This window comes from Schistosoma mansoni (genome assembly GCF_000237925.1).
Source record: "Schistosoma mansoni, WGS project CABG00000000 data, chromosome 1 unplaced supercontig 0076, strain Puerto Rico, whole genome shotgun sequence".
Lineage (NCBI taxonomy): Eukaryota > Metazoa > Platyhelminthes > Trematoda > Strigeidida > Schistosomatidae > Schistosoma > Schistosoma mansoni.
In genome coordinates, this window is record NW_017385990.1 from 1,403,542 (window position 1) to 1,412,048 (window position 8,507).

The window sequence follows — 8,507 nt, forward strand, 5'->3', positions numbered from 1 at the left end:
CACCCGAGCAGCATCTCAACCCTAACACAATTCGAATGATTTATGTGGCCCATATCTATTTGGTGCCTCCTTGTACCAATGTTTATGTGTTTAAATAAATAAGTAGTTTTTCTAAAAACAAAAAACAGCAAAAACTTTTGAAGTTCGTATGAATAACTTTGCAGTGAATCGAAAGTATAAAAATTCATTCCACTTCAGCTTTATAATATTCAGTAACCTAGTGATTAAAAGGATTAATTTAGATGATTTAAAACTAAGGTCATGTCAGTTCAACTTAATCGATAGAGTAACAATAGCATTCATAATTGATTGGTCATTGAGTAATACTAATCAATATCATGTTTATATATACTTGAAATCATGAGTCAATTGAAGCTAGACCACCGTAGAAAACCTAGAAGCACTGGATGGCCGTTTTGTCCTATTGTGGGACTCCTCAGCAGTGCGCATCCACGATCCTGCCCTGCGAGATTCGGACCCAGGACCTACCAGTCTCGCACCAGAGCGCTTGACTGATAGACCACTGAACCGGCATGTTTGTTTATTCCTTTTCAATATTGTTTGAATTCTGTCGAACAAGTTACCATGTAACCACCATTGGTCTGATTGATTCGATATCATTTGTATTATATTGAAATGTTAGATGGTTACACAGTAGTCGATACTATGACCAGTATTAAAAAAGAACAGACAAATATAACATTGATCATTACTTTCATTTGGTATTGTTTGTTTGAGTCTTCCTATCGATGTGTTAGGACTGCAACTGGTCAGATTCAAACAAACAATACCAAATGAATTTAAACTTCACTCCATTGCACAAGCAAGTAGCTATTAGGACTCAGTAGCTGAGTGGATAACGCGATGGCGTTTGAAGCGATATATACTGGATTCTGATCCCAGAGTGAACATCAACTCTGAGATGCAGGCACATGGATTCCACTGGTAGCCACTATCCATCTCTGCTTACTGATCATTACTTTTTAGGTCTCTAAATGAATGGGGTTTCTAATGTAGCATCATTCTAATAATGAAACTTGATGTGGATAGATATAAGTAGTATGTATCATCAATCGAAAGTAAAATGCCTGATGGAAGAAGGTTAAGAAGATCGAAGAAAAGAGAACGAGAACAGTGGATGATTGGTATGAAAACGAAAGAATAATGAAATCTAAGACGATTGATTTTACATTTCCCAAATGAATAATTTACTGTATGGTTCTCAGATTTTACTAAGAGATTCTGTATTGTTATATTCACATATATTCGGTTCTTTCCATTTGTGTTCTCATTCACCACAGTAGATATGCAATCCACTGCTATGTCTAACTGTTAACTGGTTATTTAAAATAGTTGAGCAAGGAAATTTTCTTATTTTTTTCACTTGACTAGTTTCTTGTCTAGTTTGATGTGTACTACTGATGTCGATAGACTTAGGTAGTATGTATCGTCAATAGAAAGTGAAATATCTAGCGGTAGAAGGTCAAGACGATCGAAGAGCAAGAGATATGAACAGAGAATGATTTATATATCGAGGCAATACACTATGTATGCACATATGCCAATAAAAGACTGACCAGTTGCAGTCCTAACAAATAGATGGGAAGATTCAAACAAACAATACTGAATGAATTTAAAACTTCAACCCATTGCACAAGAAAGTGACTATCAGGACTCAGTAGCTGAGTGGATAACGCTATGGCATTTGAAGCGAAATGTACTGGGTTCGAGTCCCAGAGCGAACAACAACAAGACTGAGATGCAGGTACATCCAGCTGACGAGTCCCAAATAGGACGAAACGCGCGTCGAACTGAATTCCACTGCTACCCACTATCCATCTTTGCTAATACACCGTTTGTTGTTTATATTAGATATAGATATACAAATAGATGAAAAGTCAAAGTAGAGTCAAGTATACATAACAGAATATTCAATTAAACTATACATTTTTACAAGTTAACTAATTTTCAATTCCATTTTATCAATGACTAGCTTGTATTATACCCTAGAGATTAGGCTACTTTTAATGTACATAACTACTGAGATAGATGGTGAGAGAGATAGAGATAGACAGAGAGAATAGGCATTAGGGTGAATGAAAATACATCTGATTATTGGTTACTTCATATAGATGAATCACACCTAATAGTGATTGTTTGAGATGATTCAATAAATAAATGGAAGATACATTAGACCTAAGCAACTGTTCAATTCATCAACATGATACAAAGAAATATATTTTATAGCAATTAACTAATTACATTGTACATATTGAATGACAGATAAGTAAAAGATTAAAAAAATTCAAGATTTGGTTTACCATTTTCTTAAATTTTTCAACTCTGTAATCAAAGATTGATGATGGTGAGTAGTGGAATCTAAGACGCATGTTTCGTCCTATTTGAGGCTCGTCAGTTAGACATGCCTAAATTCTAGAGTTGATAGTCAATCTGGGACTCAAATCTAGTATTTTCTGCTTGAAACACCAACAGTGAGTTCCATTACTAATGTCAATTGAAGTTAGACAACCATTTATTTATTTGAACACATAAATACTGGTACAAAGGGGTACCAGATATATATGCGCCTACAAAACTCATTTCATTTGTGTGAGGGTTGCGATACTGCCCAGATGCCCAAACTGAAGCAGGTGGTTTACTTAGGGGACCACACCAGGAGCCTTTGACCTAAAGATCTGACCCGCAAGGCAGTGGAACATCGTAAGGAGATGCATTACCATGGTAGCCAGTGACCGATGATTGATTCATACGCCATTTTTTCCCTCAGGATACTGGAGTCAGCCAATGTGCACCATTGGTTTGGAATCAGAGTTTCTTAACTCCCCTAGGTGAACTTTCCGTGTCCACTGCCCCGGTTAAAGCACTGGATATTCGCTTTTCGTGTTGTTAATTTCGTAAACAACAGTAATGCCACGAGAAGGCAGTGTGTAGGACTTCCCTGACAGAGGCTATATACGCATGGCCGTGTGAGAGTATTTCGAGAGGGAGAGCGGACTCTCCCCACTCTCGGCCGTACCAGGGCATTTGGGGGCCTATAATATCCACAAAAGCCTCTTTCTTGTATAATTAATATTTTCTATTTTATAGTATGATGCGGTCTGGTTTATTTGTATATAAACTACGTATATTTGAAATATATCATTCATATAATGGAAGCTGAGATGGTGTTCTCAACTTAAACAGGCAAGGCTAGGTAAGAAGAACCAATAAGGAGAGTTAACTTCGGGCTCCTCGTACTACTTAACGCGTTATTGGTTTGGCACAATGCCAATTCATATAAGTCGGTGTTGCCATTGTCGATTTAGACACATGATCACCAACAGGGCATAGGAACGTAATAGAAAGAAAATGAAATCATTTTAACAAACCATTTTATTCAATTGTTTCTTTTCAATTAATTCACGTTTCCAATGCGGTACAAGACCCCATTTCTTTAATTCATCCTATGTAAATTGAAATTATTAAAAATGGTAAAACATTCATAATGATAATTGACTCATAGTTATATTAATAAAATTTAAGGTTGAAGGGGTTTTAGTGGAGATTTCAGTAATTTTATAGAGTTGAGATCATGAGTCAATTGAAGGTAGACCACCATGGAAAACCTGGAAGCACTAGACGGCCATCCTGGGTTCGAATCTTGCGAGGCGGGATAGTGGATGCGCACTGCTGAGGAGTTCCACTATAGGACGAAACAACCGTCCAGTGCTTTCAGGTTTTCTATAGTGTTCTAGCTTCAGCTGAATCATTTATTACTTCTCTTCAATCAAATTAAGTAATGCATCGGCAAAGAGTAAACATAATCGTATGAAGTGAATAATGCGTATAGCATTTGAAGAAAGTCATTAGGTTCGAGTTCTTGTGTGAACATTAATACTGTGGTGTAGGTATATCCAGTTAGTAAGTGTTAAAAAGGACTAAAAACACCTTCTGGATTCTACTTCTACCGACTATGAAACTTTGTGACATAATGACTATATTAGGTCAGTCTGCTTAGAGATGTACATATGCAACAAAAGAGATTAATCAAATGAAGTCCTCAACATACACAGAGAGAAGATTCAAACTCTTACAAGTGAATTGTAACCGTATTAAGTTATTGAGGAAAAAAAGAGTTTTCGTTCGAACTAATTCATTTTTCTATATACATCAACTCGTAAATTTTCCTCATATCGATGATGTTCATTACATCGAAAGGTGTAAACTTCATTTTAGGCGTCTAAGCATTACCCATAATCTCTTTTGGTAGGTGTTAGTTAACCACGCGTAAAAAAATCTAAATCACCTCAGTCTACCAACGTTTATAGCCTCGTTAATTGATTTACTACCTGCCTAGTACTAATCGATACCTAATCTAATTCAATCTGTAGTCAAGTCATACAAGAGAATCCCTATGAAGACATCTATCAGCAAGTAATTGAGACTTTTATATACCTTCTACATTGAAAAGTCTACGTCCTGAAGTCAAATAATGTAGAACAGTATATTCGCTTTTTGAACAACGAAAGTTTATCTCATGTGAGTCATAATTTCACCAAAGACGCCACACATGCAATCAGTGCTGTTTGACAAAAAATTTACTGATCATCACTATAAATAAACAACATATCTTTTGGATTACTCCAAGCTATTCAACTAGACTATAACACTTCAAACTAATGTTATCATTACCTTGTTTACTTTATATTTATTTATTTGAATAAATAAACATTGGTACAAAGAGGCACCAAATATATATGCACCATATAAATAATTCGATTTGTGTGAGGGTTGAAATACTTCTCTGGTGCCCAAACTGGAGCTGGTGGTTTCCTCAGTAAGCCAGTCCCCAAGCCTTTGACCTAGAACTTTAATCCATAAAGCAATGGAGCAACATAAGGAGATGCAGTCCCATAGTAGCCGGTGACCAACGATTGATTCATACGCCATTTGTTCCCTCAGGATCCTGGAGTCAGCCCATGTGCACCATCAGGGTTTTCCAACTGCACTAGATGAACTTTCCGTGTCCACCAACCCAGTTAAAGCGACGGACATTCGCTTTCCGTCCACTCAACTCACCCAATTCTTTTATTTGAGTATAAGCATGAAAGCTTTTTCAACAATATACACATACACATTATATTTATATATTAATACTTACTGCATAAACATTAGCTGCATCACGATTTTTTCTTTCTAATCGATGAACTTTCCAATCAGGTAGACCAGATGAAATAGGATGATAACCTGGGATTTGATTAGCATCAACTATATTGAATATATATATAGATGATATATGTGAAGAATAGAGAAAAGAATAAGAGAAAGTAGAATTCAATAGATGACTTATAATGATTTACTCAATCAGTTGAAGAATTATTCAAAGTTAGAGTTTGAATCCCATTTGGAAGAATGAGTTTCATTGAGATTTTAGGTATACTTTGCTGATAAATATAGGACATACATTGAAGAAGTCGCCCAATTGCGTCACAAGACAAGCCCTCACATGGAATCCTGAAGGCCAAAGGAGAAGAGGAAGACCAAAGAACATATTACACCAAGAAATGGAAACAGATATGAAAAGAATGAACAAAAACTGGATAGAACTAGAAAGGAAGGCTCAGGACAGAGTGGGTTGGAGAATGCTGGTCGGCGGCCTATGCTCCATTAGAAGTTACAGGCGTAAGTAAGTAAGTAAGTTGTTGATAAATGTCAACCTACACGAAAGCAAGGATTTCTGCAGTCTTATTATTATTATTATTATTATTATTATTAATAAGGTTACTTTAGTCAATATTTTCATTATAAAATTGATTTTAAATGAGTAAATAATATTTTAAATCAGAAGGTACATGTTGTTATACCCTAGTGAAGACATAAGTACAGGTAACATTCGGGACCTATTAATAGACTATTATACTATATATATTCTAATTGTTTAACTACTGAGTAATTAGACTGTGTATATTCATATTCATCTTATTATAAACTTCGATTTGACCTATGAATTCAGTTAGTCAGTCAGTCAGCTACAACGTAGGACCAGGCACATATATGCATCGGTCCAAGTTGTCATACCTCATTAGCACAACAACATGAACACCGAATTCATAGAAGTGGTTAATTTAATGGTGGTAATATGTAAAAGAATGGTTGTATATAGGGATATAGTACAGGAAGATATGAAGCAATTTTAATCTCAAGGTTTAAGAGAAGATAAAGAGTGTATACACCTACGCCATCAGGATCGATTCTAAGCCATGTCACACACAGTCTCCAACCATTGGTTACGATAGTCACGAGGACTCCAACTAAGTAGTCTGCATCTGCCAACATGGCTCAAACTAGAAGTTAGTGACTTCAAGCTCTAATGCCACGTTTTGGTTTGGCCGCCCTTAACTTTCTTCTAACCATCCCCTATCCTAGTCAGCATAACGCGTCGTGGTAATCGGTGTTCAGACATACGTAACACGTAGACCAACCATCTCAGTCAATAGGAATTCATGACCTCATCAACTAATTTACCATCATTCCCTAATACCCTGTGTCTAACCTCACTATTACTTACTCGGTGATCCCAGCAGATGCGAGCAATATTTCTAAGACATCTGTGGTCAAATACTAGTAACTTACGAGTATCTTATACTATTAATGGCCGCGTTTCGCAGCCGTAAAGTATAACAGAGAGAACTGCTGCGCAGTATACTCGTCCCTTAATTGATAGACGGATATCTCGTCTTCGCCATAGGTGACATAAGTTGGTAAAAGGCAAACGAGGTTTGTGAATCCGTGCTGAGATTTCGTCAGACACCAAGCCATTAGGGCTGATCAGACTTCCAAGATAAGTGAAGTTGTCGACGCGTTCGACTACTTCACTCCCTATCCTTAGTTCAGGTGTTGACCTATGAATTATTATTATATGAATTACTGATCCTAAATTATATTCAGTTTGTTGATTATTGTCTCCCACGTTCACAGTCACATTTAGCTTGATCTTGTACAAATATTATTTTCTATTTTATGGTGTGATGCAGTCTGTCTGTCTGGTATATAAACCGAGTATGCTTGAAATAAATGATTCGCATATCAGAAGCTGTAATTGATGTTCTGGACTCGATTGGAAGGGCTAGGCGGACAAGGGACCAATAAGGACGCTAGACTACTCATACTGGTCTAACGTCATTAATTTGTCACAGTATTAAGATTGGAAAAGTCGTATTTCGATTGGTGAATAAATCACGTGATAAAAGCCGGACATAAGATCAATAACCAATTTGCAACGACCTTCTTTTATACAGTTCATAACACATGTGTTCTACATGATTTTAACAGAGATTACAAGTAAGATTCCTATCTCTCTAAGGAACTCATCACAGAGTCATAATACAACACATGAATTTAGTAAAGGTTTTTATTACCATACAACTTTCAGTTACACATGTGTCGTATAAAACCTAGGGATACTATCCAATTACTCAAATTGAAATAAATAGAGAAAGGTTTGAACTTTCGCAACTCCAATGGTTGAAAAGTAAAGGCGTTGATCACTAAGGCTATCTCTCGATATTAAGTCTTTATGATAGTCCAGATTATAGCTGTTTAATATGGTGGTCGGGTTTTCCAATCGTGATAACTCAATCGAGTTTTACAGGGTGGAGAACTCTTTCTCTATGGTAAAAGGAAATGAAGCAAACTCATGGTTGAAAGTTACACAGCTATTTGTATTAGGATGTGAAAAAAGTAAAGCGTTTCACTTGCATAGCCAGTATTTGAAAGAAAAGTGAAAGTTAGAAAGGTCAACCCTGAAAATATTACACCTCACTTTGCACCACAGATTTCCATCACAACTCATAAGGTGTGTAAAGTATGTAACTGACATAACAAGAACAAGAACAAAAAAGAAAGACGGTAAGTAATCGAAATCAATTAGCTACAGTTTAAGTTCTCAACTCATATTCCCATGTTGTTTAATCTAGATTATTTATTAGATATCTGACATAGATGTTGTGAGCGACCGGGAAGCAATATTTATCCATACATACAGAACAGTATTTGATATAACTATGACTTCATAAAAAATATTTGAATCTTAATGTTATAAGGGGTTATTACTGATTGCCCATTTAACGTATTTTGAAAAATGAAAATAATAAAATATTCATTTTTTTTTCAAAAGTTTCTTTATCAGAAGGGGATTTTGTGGAGATTTAAGTAATTTTATAGAGTTGAGATCATGAGTCAATGGAGGCTAGACCACTAAGGAAAACCTGGAAGCACTGGATGGCCGTTTCGTCCTATTATGGGACTCCTCAGCGGTGCGCATCCACGATCCCGCCTGGCGAGATAAGAACCCAGGACCTATCAGTCTCACGTGCGAGCGCTTAACCTCTAGACCAATAAGCCGGCATCCAACGATGTTAATGTCTAAATTCAATCAATCCACGAAATTGAGCAGCCACTCACCAATGTCTTCAGTGCGTTGATATCGGTTAAGTGCTCTGGCGCAA

General features: G+C 36.4%; 1 non-coding gene across 1 annotated transcript; it reads left to right on the forward strand.

The window, feature by feature from the left end:
* Nucleotides 1-1,673: 1,673 nt before the first annotated feature.
* On the forward strand, nt 1,674-1,745 carry Smp_tRNA_01176_Pseudo_TTG.1.1. The gene has a single exon. It is a non-coding gene (tRNA).
* Nucleotides 1,746-8,507: the final 6,762 nt, after the last annotated feature.